The sequence below is a fragment of the Mytilus californianus genome, unplaced genomic scaffold (genome assembly GCF_021869535.1).
Source record: "Mytilus californianus isolate M0D057914Y unplaced genomic scaffold, xbMytCali1.0.p SCAF_51, whole genome shotgun sequence".
In the NCBI taxonomy this organism is placed as follows: Eukaryota; Metazoa; Mollusca; class Bivalvia; order Mytilida; family Mytilidae; genus Mytilus; species Mytilus californianus.
Window position 1 is genome coordinate 394,199 of NW_026262703.1, and position 18,903 is coordinate 413,101.

At 31.4% G+C, this 18,903-nt stretch overlaps 1 protein-coding gene across 1 annotated transcript in view; it reads right to left on the reverse strand.

Annotated features, from left to right (window-relative positions):
- LOC127703807 (hemicentin-1-like) overlaps nt 1–4,809 on the reverse strand; it is a 30,356-nt gene extending 25,547 nt beyond the window's left edge. The window contains exon 1 of the mRNA XM_052207880.1: nt 4,775–4,809. The gene's annotated coding sequence lies outside the window, so the exon portion shown is untranslated. The remainder of the gene's footprint in view (nt 1–4,774) is intronic.
- Between the last annotated feature and the right edge of the window lie 14,094 nt (nt 4,810–18,903).

The window sequence follows — 18,903 nt, forward strand, 5'->3', positions numbered from 1 at the left end:
TCAACAGTACGATGTCTTTCAACTTGTCAATAAACTTCTCGAGAAAACGCAGCATGAATTTCGGCTCAATCGTAGTATTGATTAGTATACGTCATATGAATAATTTTTGTTACCATCCACACTCCACAAATAATTTTGTAAACAGTAAGCAATACGTACTGAGCGGCAAATATTGTGTACACAATTCTGCTTCTGTACATGTTTGATTTATTGTTCAGTTTTTCTCACCAACAAAACACTAGAACATTGTCATTGCACTACAAACCAGTTGTCGACACTACATATACACTTATTTAATGTGTTACGCAACTAATTATTAATGAACTTATTCCTTTTTCGGTGCCGAGCGTCTGATCCCATGACATCGGATAATTGTTTTGTTTTTGTTTGCATGAATTATTCAGAAATAATCATGCGTTTAACAGACAATAAGTGCTTAACGTTAAACGAATAGAGAATAATGGATAAAAGGTGCAGAATAAAGGGCAAAATAGAATAGGGAAAATGGACCCAAAAAAAATCGGAATAGAGAAAAGTAGGATATTAAAGTATAAAGAATAGAGATAAATGAGCACAAAATGTAAAGGATAGAGACACATTGGCTAAAAAAAGAATAAACAGAAATGAAGGAACCCATCCACATGAAATTGATACAAGGCAAAAAAAATCATGAACATAAAATTGGTAAAAAAAATCATTTTATGACAAAAATTCCAATACACAGTCAACCGATAGTTTCAGCCATGTTTACTTATTTGTAGAGAATATATTAACGATCATTTTCTTTCTATCCGTTACAGTTTTAAAGATAATAGCGAAACTCATAAAAATATTTATAAAAAAAATGTCATTCAAGGTCGGCAAACTTTTATGAGAATCAGGAGTGCTTCACATTTTGTTTTGCCAAATTGGTCAGAAAGAAGATATTGATTTTCTCCATTTAAGACGGTGTTTTAAGATTATATACAATACTTCCATTTAACAGGTTTTGTTCTTTTCTTTTTTAGCAATGGCATCCGAATTGATTGGAAGCAGGATCATATGACACTTTTTTTTATTAAATACACATTCAAAGGATATATGTGGCCAATTATACTCCTATAGTTTCAGAGGAGAAGTTTTGTTTTGTAAAAGATGACGGACGATGATGACAGAGGTCTTGTAATGAGAATAGCTAAAAAAAAGTCCGCATTTACCAACACTTATTTTTGTATCATGTGACGATAATGAGTAAACACATGATTGATGACATTCATCAACACTAATGTTCATGTCTATTTATCAATAGCAAACACGATGATTTCCTCCTTTTCTGACAAAATAATCGGATACACATAATTAAAATTGAATGCGGAAATATTAAAATCTAAATTTCAAAAATAAAAATTGCACTAAGAAATACTATATTCCTATTTAAAAAAAACGATGAGTTTTGGGTCGTGTGCATAAATAAAATACTTCTTCTCTGAATAATAAAAACATAATACGTTCATGTACCATATACCATATTCACATTACCCCCAAACTAACTCAAAAACTATTAAACTTGTATGTGGTATGATCTGTGTTTGTGATTGAATTTCACTTTCCTGCTAAACGCTCAAATAATTGAAAAAAGACGACATGATGTAATATTTTTATATGCAAAATCTCTACACGCACTTGACAATACCAACAGCCAAGAAACAATGACTTAATTGTTATTTATCATCTCAAAGTCACCTTGAGACGGTCAATATGGAGCAAACAATCACACCAAAATATAAATTCAAGACCAGAACTGGTTAGAGTGGGATATTTTGCTAGATGTCGATACTAATCTGTTATTAAGAAACACAGCAGCAGGGCAGAAACAACAAATTACATATACATGTTAACAGATTCTTTCTTATGTTTATATTAAACTCACATAATTATACAAAATAAAATCAATCTTTACATGGACGTCGCTGAAAATATTAGCACTCTTTTTTTTAAACAACATAACTTGTTTTGTTTTGCATTTGCAGATAAAACAGAAGCGTTTAACAAAGATATGATCAGAAATAAAACGTTTCACGGAATGAATGCGATTTTAAGAGTTTTAAGAGATGTTTTAACCAAAGAGTAACGGTACCAATTGTACAGCTCCAGATGCGCATTTCAACAATAGATATCTCTTCAGTTATGTTCTATGCCAACTATTTAAAGTGTCGTTTTAGGATAAACATATTATCTTTATAATTTTTGTTAGATTGCTGCTGTTTAATTTCTGGTGAATCACTTAAATATTCTGTCCATTGTCTAGTACCATGTTGAGTTAATCGTTTTGTTTCCTAAACGTTTGTGTTTAATAGTTTAAAATGCTATTCAATTTCAAATAAACATACCTCAACTAAGCAGATGTTTCACAATAAAATGAATTCCTGTATCCACTTTAAGCAATATCAAAGTATTTTGCTGAAGTTGGGTCAATGGGATGATTAATTCTAAAGTGTAAAATGGTGTTCCCATCGTTTACACAATAATATAGCCATTTTATATTAATTATTTGTGTTATATTAAGTTTTTACTATTTACAATCCAGTGCCGACAGTTGTCAACACTACATTTACACTTATTAAATGTGTTACGCTACTAATTATAAATGAACTCATTCCTTTTTCGGTGTTAATCGTCTGGTCCCATGGCATCGGATATTTTTTTTTTTATTTTGCATGAATGTTTCATAGATAATCATGCGTTTAACAGACAATAAGTGTTTCACGTTAAACTATTAATAAGTTTTTACTATAAAGATATAGGGGGTGGGGGTTATCTAATAGAGAATAATGGATCAAAAGTGCAGAATAAAGGGTAAAAAAAAGAGAATAGAGAAAAATGAACCCAAAAAAAAAGGCTGAATAGAGAAAATGGGATATCAAACCATCAAGAATAGAGATTAATGAGCACAAAATGTAAAGGATAGAGACAAATTGGCTAAAAAATAAAGTAAACAGAAATGAACGACCCCATCCACACCCTCTACTCTTTCTAGCTTATTGATGTTTCGGTGGGTGATGCTTCGTTCGTAAAAAAAAAAAATGTGTTTTTCTTTTACAAGAAGTTAAACCTGGTACTTTGCATTAAATTGATATACAAGGCAACCAAAAAATTCATGAACATAAAATTGGTAAAAAAAAAGTCCTTTTATGACAAAAATTCTAATACACAGTCAACCGATAATTTCATCCATGTTTACTCATTTGTAGAGATTATAATGCCGATCATTTTCCTTCTATCCGTTACAGTTTTGAAGATAATAGCGAAACTCATAAAAATATATTAAAAAAAAAATGTCATTTAAGGGCGGCAACTTTTATGAGGATCAGGAGTGTTCGACATTTTGTTTTGCCAAAGTGGACAGTAAGAAGATATTGACATTCTATTTTTTTTTTTACTTCTGACAGATTTTCTCCATTTAAGACGGTTTTTAAGATAATTTACAATACTTTAATTTTAAAGCTTATGTTCTTTTCTTTTTTTTAGCAATGGCATCCGAATTGATTGGAAGCAGGATCATAGGACACTTTTTTGTAAAATACACATCCAAAGGATATATGTGGCCAATTATAGCCCTATAGTTTCAGAGGAGAAGGTTTTTGTAAAAGTTGACGGACGACGATGACAGAGGTCTTGTAATGAGAATAGCTAAAAAAAAAACGTCCGCATTTACCAACACTTATTTTTGTATCATGTGACGATAATGAGTAAACACATGATTGATGACATTTATCAACACTAATGTTCATGTCTAATTATCAATAGCAAACACGATGATTTCCTCCTTTTCTGGCAAAATAATCGGATACACATAATTAAAATTGAATGCGGAAATATTAAAATCTAAATTTCAAAAAAATAAAATGTGCACTAGGAAATACTATATTCCTATTTAAACAAACGATGAGTTTTAGGGTCGTGTGCATAAATAAAATAATTCTTCTCTGAATAATAAAAACACATTGTACACTTAAAATACGTTCATGTACCATATATCATATTCACATTACCCCCAAATGAACTATTAGACTATTAAACTTGTATACATGTGGTATGTGGTTGAATTTCAATTTCCTGCTAAAAAACACTCAAATAATTGAAAAAAGACGACATAATGTAATATTTTTATATGCAAAAATTCTACACTCACTTGACAATACCAACAGTCAAGAAACAATGACTAAATTGTTATTTATCATCTCAAAGTCATATTGAGACGGACAACATGAAGCAAACATTCACACCCAAATGTTGATTCAAGACCAGAACTGGTTAGAGTGGGAAATTTTGCTAGATGTCGATACCAATCTGTTATTAAGAAACACAGCAGCAGGGCAGAAGCAACAATTTACATATACATGTTAACAGATTCTTTCATGTTTATATTGAACTCACATGATTATATAAAATAAAAGCAATCTTTACATGGACTTCGCTGAAAATATTAGCACTCTCTTTTTTCAAACATAACTTTTTTTGTTTTTCATTTGCAGATAAAACGGAAGCGTTTAACTATATGAAATAACTTTATTAGAAAAAAATAAAACCCTGACGGGTTAAAATGCAAACATTATATACAAATGAAACATACAATACATGTAAAAAGTGTTAAACACGTCAAGTTAGTATTAATAATATATATATATATAAGTATATTTAACAAAGATATGAAGTAAAACGTTTCACGGAATGAATGCGATTTTAAAGAGTTTGTGGTTATAAGTTAATAAATGCTATTCAATTTCAAACTTACATAACTCAACTAAGCAGATGTTTCACAATAAAATGAATTCCTGTATCCAATTTATACAATATCAATGTATTTTGCGGAAGTTGAGTCAAAGGGATGATTAATTTTAAAGCGTAAAAGGATGTTCCCATCGTTTACACATTAATATAGCGATTTTATATTAATTACTTTTGTTGTATTTTTGAAGTTTTTACCATCCTATCATCACGGTTTCCCCTCGAACTAGCGTTGTGTGGTGGCCTAAGTTCTAGTAGAGAATTTTATAGAACTGAGAGCAGAATAAAAAAGGAATAAACCAATGTTCCTTTTTCCCCCTGAAAATCACGAGAAATACAATTTTGAAATAATTGTATTCTATTTAGCGTGTATTTCTGGAAATTAAATTGTATATTGATGTAGTTTGTTACATTTTAAAATAAATTTATTTTGAGCCATGTACTTCGCTGTGCGTTCAATAAAATTTGTCTATTTACAATAATGCATAGAATAAATTTATTCTATACATCCACACAACTTCCTGACCATCCAGAGTTATAGAATAAATTTATTCTATACATACACAAAACTCTCTGGGCAAACAGAGTTAAAAAATAAATTTATTCTATACATCCACAGAACTTTCTAACCATACAGAGTTATAAAATAAATGTATTCTTTACATACAGAGACTTTTCTGGGCAGACAGAGTTATAAAATAAATTTATTCTATACATACAGATAACTTTCTGACTATCCAGAGTTATAAAATAAATTTATTCTATACATACAGGGAACTTTCTGATCATACAGAGTTATAAAATAAATTTATTCTATACATACAGAGAACTTTCTGATCATACAGAGTTATAGAATAAATTTATTCTATACATACAGAGAACTTTCAGTCCATCCAGAGTTATAAAATAAATTTATTCTTTACATACAGAGAATTTTCTGGGCAAACAGAGTTATAAAATAAATTTATTCTATACATACAGAGAACTTTCTGACTATCCAGAGTTATAAAATAAATGTATTCTATACATCCACAGAACTTCTTTTACAGAGTTATAAAATAAATTTATTCTATACATACAGAAAACTTTCTGACTATCCAGAGTTATAAAATAAATTTATTCTATACATACATAGAACTTTCTGACTATCCAGAGTTATAAAATAAATGTATTCTATACATGCAGAGAACTTTCTGACTATCCAGAGTTATAAAATAAATTTATTCTATATATACAGCGAACTTTCTGACTATCCAGAGTTATATAAAAAAATTTATTCCATACATGCAGAGAACTTTCTGATCATACAGAGTTATAAAATAAATTTTATCTGAAATACTTTGACTTGCAGAGAACTTTCTGGGCATACATTGTTATAAAATAGATTTTACTTACTGAGAACTTTCTGTACATACAGAGTTATGATAAATTTATTTTGAAAGTATATCAAACTGTTTGTTAAGGATTATCCAAAGAATATATGTATTCTGCACTCAAATTGCTTTCTGGTCATAATAACGTATAAAATAAATTTGTTTTGAAAGATATACTACTCTGAATGTAAAGAATGAGGCATAGAATAAATGTTTTCCCAACCCATAGTGCTGTCTGATCTCAATTGTTCATAAAATATAATTCAAGTTCATCAATTTCGCTGTCTGTTTAGAAGACGTCATAGACTAAGTTTATATTCAAATCTTTACTAATACACAATGAAATAAGGAAAAGTCCAGAAAGATCCGAAATTACAAATGTTGACCTCAATGGTATGTACTATTCACTGAGGTTTCTTCTTTCAGGATTTTTCTCTGTAGTCTTTTTATAACTTTAGTTCAAACTCTTTTTTGTCATGTTCATACCACTAAAAAAAACACAAAAAGTAAATCTTAAGTGAAAACAATGGACGAAATATTCCTATTTCGTTTAGCAAAATTGTCTGACTGACAACATAAAATAAGAAAATTGATTTATCTATACTTCTGAGCAAAAATTAAAAAAAATAAAACAAACACAATCTAGATGCCTTTTTTTGGCTACCATGTTTTATCATCTGATAAAGTTTGACTGTGTCATTCCATTCTTTAACTTTGATAAGCATCCTCAATCAGCTTCAAATTTATTTGGCATCGAAATTTCCTGAAGATATTCTGAAATCGTTTTCGTATGTCAAAACACAGTTTTTCGGCGTTCATTGATTATATAGTTCATTCAAAAATCAATGTGTAAAATTTAACTGGATTTTGTATAAAACGATAATACGTTCTGGTTTTCCGCTATTACATACATTTTAGCAAAATATGTCGGTATTCATTCATGATGGTACAAATATATACTCCATTAACTTGTGATACAAATCGTCCTTCCCCTTACACATTACTGCTTTCTTGGTCGTCAGGATCTATGAAAAAAAATATTTGAACATGAATTGAACCACAATTAAAGTTCTGTCTTCACAGTACATGCCACGTCCAATGTTTGGTTATTCATTTTCTAACAGATATTCTATAGGTTTTTGGAGTATATGCTCTGAAAAATGCAGCAACGTGTACTTGGGCGTTTTAGTTAAAAAAAAATATCAATCTACTTAGTATATCAGATCTTGAAAACAGCATACATTAATAATAACAGGTTTTAGTCTTAGATGCATGATTTTTTTATTAGTTGTTATTGACTTTGACCTAGCTGTCAGTAACTGTGAGTATTCTCAGATCTGTACTTTGTGTCTTTTTGTTAAAAGTTGAAGATGCATGAAATCCCTGCCACGTCCGGTCTATGTTTTTGTTAATTGTTTTTGTGCTTTGTATCAATCTAATGAGTTATAAAGTCCCTTTTACCTGATTTTTATAGTTTATTCTTATGTTGTACTGTTACACCACTGTTCCATGTCATGGGGAGAGATTAGTACCAGCAAACATGTTTACCCCGCCACATTCAACATGTGGCTGTCCCATGCTAGGAGCCAGTACTTCAGTGGTTGTCGTATGTTGCTGTACATCATAGGTGTTGTTCGTTTATTGTTTTGTTATAAATTTAATAGTTAGTTAGTTTTCTTGTTTGAATGTTAACATTTGTCATTTCTAGGCCTTTTATAGCTTACTATGCGGTATGGGTTTTGCTTATTGTTGAAGGCCGTACATTGACCTATAGTTGTTAGATTTTTCATTTGGTCTCTGGTGGAGAACTGTCTCATTGGCAATCATACCACATCTTCTTATTTCCATATTCATAACGAGTGCGAATTGGATATTATATCGAACGATATCCATTTCTTACGAGTTGTTAAACTTATTTCTCTCATGGTAGACATTCTCTTTGTTTTAAATATAAATTCAGCTACTCGTTTCCCTAGTCTACTGCACATACCAACATGGCGCTGTGGCACAGGAGACAAAAAAGGTCATTACCAAATTTAAGCAGATTCTAGATTTTTTTCTTACGATTTGAGACCCAAATAGAAACTGGACCCCTGTTGTGTTCACCTATCGCTACACTAACAACAGGTACGGCCTAAGTCCCGCGGTCAGCTTTCGGTCTACGTGATTTAATAATTTAGACGAGACTAGTGCATCATGTGATGTGCTTATTATGTATTATACTGAGAAGAACTCAAACGAGAAACTAGCACATTCCTATCCCTACTGAGTTCTCAAGGAAATAAAAGATACCGGCTCAGTTTGTCAAGAATATGATAACACGCTCATGGGGCTGCCACCATCGGTTTTCAATATTTGAAGCAAATTTTATCATACTATGACTGTGGTTAATTGTGGATCTTTTAAATCCAATAGTATTTTGTTTCCCCTTTATATATAAATGAAATTGAATATTCAAAAGATTTTTAAAATAATATCGGTAAATATTTGATAGATCAACATATAAAAATTAAATATTGTATTTCTCTTTTTAACGCTCAGAATTTTCAGTCAGATAAGTTTTGATTGTTTTTTACCTTTATTTTTTTGATGGGTTGAACACAACTGCACATTTTTACAATTTTATTTTGGTTAGAACGCATAGCAAACTTTTCCAGATATATTTTTTTTTTGTGTTCACGTCATCAGAAAATACAAATGAACCTGAAAAATATTATGGCCAACTAACCAAATAAATTTTAAACATTTCTACATCTTCGATTTAAGTTGAAATGATAGGACTTTTTTTTTGAGTGGGAACTCACTTTTGTCTTCTATCTGTACATCTTCCTGAACTACAATATAATGTCATATTTTGAATCATGTGCATAGACCTGTGCATAAGTCTAGGAGTACGTCCATTTTTGAACACAATCATCCGTATCATGTCTTAAAATGTACATAAAATTAGTACCACCTAAAGATATGAATAGCTTACCGTACTGAGTTAATTAACAGACACTTATTTATTTTGCGGCATCGCAGTATTAACATTTGAGGTCAAGTTGTCAAAAGTTCCTGTCAATATAATTTGTCAATTTCGTAGCGAATCGTTTAATTTGTAAGACTCGTCCAATTAATGCCAAGGTAACAATGGCTCCAACGCGGACCTTGTTTAACCCAAATAATGCCAATGTTAAATATAAGGTAAAAGTCCGAGTAAGCCTTTTCCCTCCATGTTATTCTACAGCGAAAAGCTTTCACATATTATAAATTATAATTTTAATTAAAGCCGAAAATAATACAGATATACAGCTTTCATACAGATAATACCATCATGGACATACTGTATCTATAAGTGAAACAATTGGTCAAAAAAGAAACGTAAAATATTTATGAAATTATTGTAACTCTCATGTCCCGATATATTTTCAAAACATTTCTGAAACAGCCGATACCATGAAAATTCTTCAACAGCACAACAAAACTCACATATGGCATAAGTAATTCTATAGACAAGAATTTTTTTATAAGCATTTAAAACTCGCCAATGAGTTCTTATTTATAGATATAAGAAGATGTGGTATGAGTGCCAATGAGACAACTCTCCATCCAAGTCAAAATTTATAAAAGTAAACCATTATAGGTCACAGTACGGTCTTCAACACGGAGCCTTGGCTCACACCGAACAGTAAGCTATAAAGGGCCCCAAAAATTACTAGTGTAAAACCATTCAAACTTTTAAGTAATTGATAAGTATAATGAATACTCACTGTCTGCCGTTGCATATTCTTATCCGTTTAGGTACCGCCCATTTAACCGAGAGAAAAACAATTAAAATATTAATATTGCTATCAGTGGCCCAAACGGGAACATTTATGGAGACAAGGTCAACTTCTCTCGCTGTTAGAAATAGTATGCGATTTCCTTCACATGAGTTCTAGATATAAATATCGATCAAATGAAATTTTATAACCCATAATTATTAATGATGTTCGCTTTTTTTTATTCTAAATTAACAAATTTTAAAGAAGACAGTGTTATAAATTGAAAGTATTCATATAACGGATGAAGAAAAGCAAGGTCCATGTTCTTGTTTTTGAGATATAATCTATTGAAAATTTGGCGCGATATGACTCTCTGGATTTTTCATACTGTAAATATTGGCACGACGGACAGACGGACAACGGTATACCATAATACGTCCCGTAAAGGGGCATAAAAAAAATCATCATTTATGGGATATAATTATGTTATCAGCAGTTTAATAAAGCCACACAAATGACCAGGCTTCAACACGAAGGGAAATTGTACGTATTGGCATATATTCTTTATAATTACCAAGACAATGAGAGTAAATAAAATGTTTATCAGTGTACATATATTTAGGCGATGGTGAAATTTTAACAAATTACATTTAGTGGCGGATCCAGGATTTTCTAAAAGGAGGATGGGGCTGGTAAGCCGACGTTTTAAGAATAGTAACAAGTCTATATATTTGTCATATATCAAGATCAATAAGGAAAGGGCGGGGGGGGGGGTCTCCTGACTCCTAAAATCGGCATCTGCTATTGATAAAAAAATGTACTGTGGTTAATTAACCCATCAAAATTAAACATACTAAACTATAAGGTGATTTTATAAATAATTATTTTAACCGATTTTATAAACCAGAAATTTATCTGAATGCTATTTGAATAATATAAAAACAGCATTACAGTATAATATTCACCTCCATCAATTTAAAGTACAGATCGAATAGTGTTATAACCTAGTATCCCCGAGTTATGTTTCTGTCAACAGTTGTCAATATATTACAGTTATATTACATGATAAAGCCCAAATTTCATCCTAAAATTTAGGAGATATCAGATTGAACAATTCATAAATGCTAATTAATCCATTAGATAAATTACAACCTCTTATCAGCATCCCTGCTGCTAAAGATTAGAAAGTCTAAAAACAGGGTGTGAAAATTTTACATAAAGCCTGGTTATAACAAGGAATTGTATATTTAAAAGGAATGGAAACGCGGCTCGAGATCAATCGGGATACCCGCAGAGCACCCGCAGAGCTATAATCCATGTCTGACTCGGTCGGAAGTATGATGAATTATATAAAGAATCATGACGGTGGTCCATTTCCTCCCGACCGTGCAAGGGCTGTATAGCCAGTCAAGGTCGTTAAAAACTTCCATTTGTTGTTGTCCATTTCCTGTCATATAGATCGGTCTTTTAAATTCACGGAGTCATCTTGCTTGAGAAGATATAAAGGAGAGAGAAACCTAAAATCAAGAATAAACTTCCATTCCGTGAATAGTTAAGGCCTTAGGTATCATTTTAATGCCTCATCGAACATACGTTTGTAATATTTTATTATGAAAATTCTTATTAAAATAGACCTCGGTCTTGAAACTTGAGTGAGTTTCATCCGGATTACAAAACAAAAAATACAGTGTTTTGATTTTTTTCTAAAAGCTCGGCAACTACGAAGTGCAAAACAAAATAGTTGATATCATTATGAAGCTGAAACCTTATTCTAGCATTTTGCCATTTTTTAAGTTTCTGGTAATATTTCTGAATTTTCAACGATTTTTCGCAATTTCAGTTTTGAATTTCATTATTCTGTCAAAACACGTCTTTCAATCTGGGAGTGTAATACGATTTCTTCTAAATATTGGAAAGTAGAAAGAATAAAGTGAGAAAATGATCATATATCATTTTAAAGAAGGAATATTTTCCTACAGTTTGGTAGAAATTACGAATGCTAAATGATATTGGTACAATGTAAATGACTTTATTTCGAAACATGTTGAAAATCTTAAGTAGTGCGTCAATAAATACACCAACACGCCGTATTCTGGTAAGAGTTAAATAACTACTTGAAATAGATGTGACATTGACATACAATTAAAAAGCTTAGTCTTTTTTCTATCACATAGTGTTGGTTTTATGAAAATGGTGATAAAAACGAATTTGCTATGATTTTTCAAAATCCCATGTTTATAGTTCACATTGACGCCATTTTGTTCAGTCAAGTTCCACACCGACGAAGTCGGAAATTACAGGCAAGAAATGTATATATATATATACCGTTTTATACACGATTTTAATCATTTATGTTTTTTGTCAAATACTATTTTTATACTTAATCGTTGTTTGGTATTGCAGTTTGCCATTATTAAGCTTTGAAGCAAATTACCACAAGCTTAAAAGCAAAACAGTTCCTTCCTTTTTTCTAGAAGAGCAGTAGTCTAGAGGTCGCAAAATATCCCGTCGGTGTTAAAATAAATAATATGCGAATGTCGGAAAGTTTTAACTGTTTCTAATTAAAAAATGTATTGCACCACGGCATAATTTAGCATTTATTAACAGGTGAGCTCGGCGTGATTTCTTTTTGACACCTTAAATCAGGAACAGCCTATAGTTAGTATACACTGTTCCTGCTTAAATATATATACGACAAAAATTAGCTTATCAATGATACATGATAGATTATACCTGCAAATTGGATATCCCATACCGGTGTTTATTATAACACCTATTATCTAAGTTCTTTTATCTAGACAGAATACTACATCTGTTCACGTAATTCTTCCTTTATACTTTTCTATACCAGTCATATTCCAAAAATTGAAAAGTTATTTTTTAACTTTTTGCATTACCTTAAATCTTTTTAAAAACTCGTATAATGTCAGATTACATCTATTAATTGATTTTAATTGTTGCATACCTTCGTGAAATATCAAGAGGAGGTACAAGAAAAAAAATGTTTTTCAGAAGTAACTTTGTTTAAGGTTGTATTTTTTGTTTATTTCATTTAAGGAATTGTATATCTAAATAGACAATTCCTTGTTTCATTTCATGATTAAATGAACAAGTTCGATAACTACTGCCAGATAAGTAATGAGCCAGTTAGAGCGACGGATGTAATTAACACACCACCCAAGTCAGAGATGCATTATACAATTTTCTTTGAAGTCGGCGGCGTTTCCATTCCTTTTCAATATACAATTCCTTGGTTATAAGGACAGTCACCAAAGAGATAAATAAATTAAAATGGAAACATGTGTTATTTTTGAGGACCTTATAGAGTGAAATTTGTGATAAGAAAATGACATATATGTGTTGGGGATATTTAGAATTCAGAAACGATATTTAAATAAGCAATATGAATTGCAGATGATTATAGTTACAAAAATGTATAACCACACGTGTGACACAAAGATATAATGAGGTAGAACTTATTTAAATTAAATGATCATGAAAGGATGACTTTTACCAATTCTTGACATTATTCCTGCAGATAAACTTGGACTGTAGACCATATGGGAACACTTTATGGAGTGCAAATCGAATACAATTTATACTGAAGTTTTATGGTTCAAAACATTTAGATCAATACTATTTTTAGTATGATAATTCATTTTAACATTTATACGAGTGGAAAGTATTTTTGGTGTTCTAAAATCTGTGCAACAAGATGGCAGACCAAGTGGATTTTTAAACGAGGAACGAGAACTTCAAAGTGTCGTACACTTATTTCGTTTATTTTAAGGCTCATTACAGTTCAAGAAAGTTTGAATGATATCCTGTTAAATGTTGGGTTAATACACAGGTATGTGAAATTTAAAAAGACCAAAGCATAACTCAAGTATTGTTTATTATTCAACTGATATTGGTTGTATTATATTTGAAAATTTCGCTAGAAAGATATGACATGGTGTTCTGATTTATTTTCATATTTAAATATTACAGAACTGTTTTTGTGAGAAAAAAAACCATTTTTCACAAAGCAATGGAGACTTATTTTAAGAAAGTTTTCACCTGCATTAATTTCTCAGCCGAGGGCCAGTTCCTAAAAGTTATTCAATAAAACTACCACCTAATATTTTGCAGGACATTCAGCCTTTAAACCATATCATACATTGTTTAAATAAATACATTTTAAATGATTAGGAAATATGTTTAACTACCAGTAGCACTGGTGTTAAACTGATAATCGTAACTGGAATTACGACGATCCCAATATGACGACGGCAGAAATATGTAAAATCTTTTCAGTCATTTTTCTCAAATGTAGCCCGTTGTTGTCAAGAGTTACTCAGCTGCAAGGTTTTTCTATACCATTACATCATATTTGAATCGTAACGGTGCACTATAATTGTCTAAGCGCTTAGAAAATTGCCGTCGAAAAATTCGGGATGATAATCGTAATTCGATGGAATTTTTCTTGTTTGATAATCGTTATTTCTTTATGGGATAACAGTAACTGAAAAATAATAAATGTGTCTTCCAGCTTGTCAATGGTATTTTGTGTGTAAAAACGGCACTGTCCAGTTAAACGATGACATTAACGCGCAAAATGAAAAATAATGAAGCAACTTACAGGTTAATATTTAGGACAAATTTACTTGCATGTATATATATCTCGATTTATAAATGACAACAATATGCATAACCTTTTAATAAATACATGTACCTGTTAAAGATATGGAAAATGAAGCAGCTGTGGAGTCAGTTATTGTGGTAAATAGATAATATAAATTCTTTCAAAGTTTTAATGTTGTTTTCGCGTTTAGGTTTTTTTTTGGAAGTGTGGAAAAGGTGGGGAAGGGGGGGGGGGGGGAGTATTAGCATTATCCCATATCCCAAAAGTGCAATCCTTTCAAATGAAAGTCCTGTATACCACATTTCAATATGCCATATGTTTTGCCTCAAATATTACATTTATGCAATCGACTTTTAAATCAATAATAAAGGCAAGTTAACCTCCCCTATCTCAATATTCCCTATACCATGGGGTGGCTATGGGTAACTTCCTATATAAATATATAATATAACATTGAGAATGGAAATGGAGAATGTGTCAAAGAGACAACAACCCGACCATAAAGCAGACAACAGCCGAAGGCCACCAATGGGTCTTTAATGCAGCGAGAAACTCCCGCACCCGGAAGCGTCCTTCAGCTGGCACCTAAACAAATATGTATACTAGTTCAGTGATAATGGACGTCATACTAAACTCCAAATTATACACAAGAAACTAAAATTAAAAATGATACAAGACCAACAAAGGCCAGAGGCTCCTGACTTGGGACAGGCGCAAAAATGCGGCGGGGTTAAACATGTTTTTTAAGATCTCAACCCTCCCCCTATACCTCTAGCCAATGTAGAAAAAACAAACGTACAACAGTACGCACAGTACAACTCAGTTTAAGAGAAGTCCGAGTCCGATGTCAGAATAGGAAACAAAAGAAAATAAACAAAATGACAATAATACATAAATAACAACAGACTACTATCAGTTACTGACATGCCAGCTCCAGACCTCAATTAAACTGATTGAAAGATTATATCTTCATCGTATGAATATCAGGCACAATCCCTCCTGTTAGGGGTTTAGTATTATACCGTCATAAAATATATGAGAAGAACATAACCCGTGTTATGCCAACAACTGGTTTTAGAATAAATATGTTTAATTCCGATGCAAAGACCCTATAAGTGAATCAATATTAAAGCCAAAATATGCAATTTTTAATGACCTGACAACAGTATCGTAATTATATCCCTTCTTAATAAGTCTGTTTAAAGGTTTTGTTAGCTTTTGATGTGAATACTGACATTTTTGTGCTTTGTAAAGAATATTACCATAAAAGATTGGATGTGAAATACCCGAACGTATAAGATGTCTGCATGTTGAGTTATATTTACGAATGATGTCCTTATACCGATGATAAAATTTAGTAAATGTTTTGACTAGTTTATGATATCGAAAACCCTGGTGTAATAATTTTTCAGTAATATATAAATTTCTTTCGCTAAAATCTAATACGTTGTTACATACACGAGCGAATCCGTACAAGTTGAGATATATAAACACCATAAGATGGTGACAAGGGAACGTCATCATCTAAAAATGGATAATTAACGATAGGAAATGAAAAATCATCCCTTTTATCATAAATTTTTGTATTAAGCTTCCCATTAATGATAGAGATATCAAGATCGAGGAAAGGGCAGTGGTCATTGTTGGTATTAGCTTTATTTAAAGTAAGTTCAACAGGATAAATTTCTTTAGTATACATACTGAAGTTGTCATTATTGAGAGCCAATGTATCATCCAAATATCTAAAAGTATTGTTAAATTTTCGATCAGATGTTGTTTCGATGGGTCTTTGCTGATTTTAGTCATAAATTGTAACTCATAACAATACAAAAACAGGTCCGCAATAAGTGGTGCACAGTAAGTCCCCATTGGAATTCCGATAACTTGACGATATACGGAATCTCCAAAGCGAACAAAAATGTTATCAAGTAAAAATTCAAGGGCAGATATAGTATCAAAGCATGTCCAATTGACATAGCTCTTTTGTTTGTTGCTACTAAAAAATGACCTAAAAGAGTTTGAACATATGTATTCGCATTCCGACTTTTTAAATGCCCATTTAATTAGGTGTGTGAATTTTTTCTTAATAAGAATATGAGGCAAAGTGGTATATAGGGTAGAAAAATCAAAACTTTGATCAGATTCAAAATCACCAATATAAGCATGCAATTTATCAAGTACTTCCAACGAGTTTTTGACACTCCAAAAGTAGTTTATTCCACTATTTTCAAAGGCCTTATTTGAACAATTTATTATCAGGTTTTTGATTGTACCAAGTGTACTAGTAAGTAGAATAGACAATTTAGTAGTGGAACAATGACTTGAAGACGAAATAAATCTATATTTGTAAGGTGATTTGTGTAGCTTCGGAAGCTAGTACATAGTTGGGACTTTCATTGTATTTGGTTCTGCTTGTAAAGAAGTAGCTAATAGTTTATGTTTGTTACAGATATCGTTTTCTGAAAATGAAGTCAGTTGGAATGTTGGTGAATTCGTGATTTCCTTCTGCAGAACCTCAATGTAAAATTTACGTCAAACTATAATGATATTATTAGCAGCTTTATCAACCGGGACAAAAACAAATTCCTTGGCTAGTTCTTTTAGTTTATGTTTGATACGAGAGATAGGATTTTTATGGTTGTTGTTAAGATTAAAATAAGTTATAACATGGATCAGATTTTTGGTCTTCGGCAATATCTGAAGGGGTTAAATTTTTTTTTAAATTTCAGCCGCACGCCAGAAGTGACACCACCCCTTCCCCCGTGCCTTATACAGACCTCATTTATCATAAGATCGCTGTCAGTTTTGAGTTCCCTGTTGTTTATATTCGGGGATTGGTCCACAAATTATGTAAAAGGGAAATGGGTGGGGTGTGCTATAAACTGAACGTTTATACTAAATTTCTGCGAGAAATCATTATGAACAAAATTGTCCATCAGTTACTTAACTGCATTATTGGATTTAACAGTTGATACTTTGATTGGTGGATATGAGTTTTCATTTTGCCCTTTTCCTTATATTTCAATAGAAATACATATAGTTTAATTTTGGAGTGAAATGTATCCCGGTTAAAATAGCCGTTCATATTTTTCAAGTGAATTCACTTTTGTTCTGTTTTACATTGATATTTTATATGATTTTAAAAATTAAACTAAAATATTTTGATTAAATACCCATGTATTTTAGGACGTTTCTTTAAACAGGGTGGATGGTAAAGGATCTAGAATAGTTATCAGTTTATTGTTACTATTGTTTATTGTTCCTTGTGTTTATTGTTCCTTGTGTTTATTTTTTCCTTGTGTTTATTGTTCCATGTGTTTATTGTTACTTGTGTTTATTATTTTTATTAGCCTTAACTAAATGGCGCGTATAGTCTTGCGAAGCATTTGAAGGACTGAAAAAAAAACACAAATATATATTATATATATATATGTGTATTGGTCCTCAGAAGGCATAATATGTAGATCATCACGGTCGAAACTGGTTTAATTACAAAGACTTTAATAGATAATCAAACAAATATGTTGTGCTTCAGAAAAATGCATGAAAAAAATGAAGGACGCCTCCGGGTGCGGGAGTTTCTCGCTGCATTGAAGACCCATTGGTGGCCTTCGGCAGTTGTCTGCTCTATGGTCGGGTTGTTTTCTCTTTGACACATTCCCCATTTCCATTCTCAATTTTATGACAATTATGAAAGGCTAATTTTTGTTTTCATTTGATAGAAAAGTACTAAGTATATGGTAATTATGCAAGTAGAAAAATGTTCTTTGTTACCTCCAATATTTTTTCTCTACAATAACTTGTCTTCCATGCATATGTATGCAGCATATTTTTCATATACCAAGTATTTATGATTTCTTGAATCAGTTTGTTTCTGATATGGCGGAATATGCGCTATGATTTCTTAAAGTTGCAGTCATTCTTTGAATAAATATAGCTTTTAAGGTAATTTAAGGCCACATCAATTTGATTTCTTGATCTTCGGGCTTTTGGCCGAACTATTAAAGAACACAAATCCATGTTTGCCAATGAACTCCACGTCACCATGTGCTTAACTCCATAACACACATAGCATTCCAACTTTTCTCTACTCTTATATTATCATTAAACGTTCTAAGGATGTCATATTATTAGAATGCCAAACTGAATTAGTGTTGTTAAAATTTATAGTTATTTTCTGAGATATCGAAATGTCAGTGACGGTCATGAAGTAGCTAAGCATCTTTATAGTATTTATGGGCTATACAACTTTTTACACATTCAAAAAGGTGTGCATTTGTTTTCAAGTCCGTATTTAAATAGAATAACAAACAATATTTCTTTTTAACTCTAAACATGAAGAGATCATGATGACATTTTTTTTTAATTTTCTCCCATATTTTGTGACGGTCCT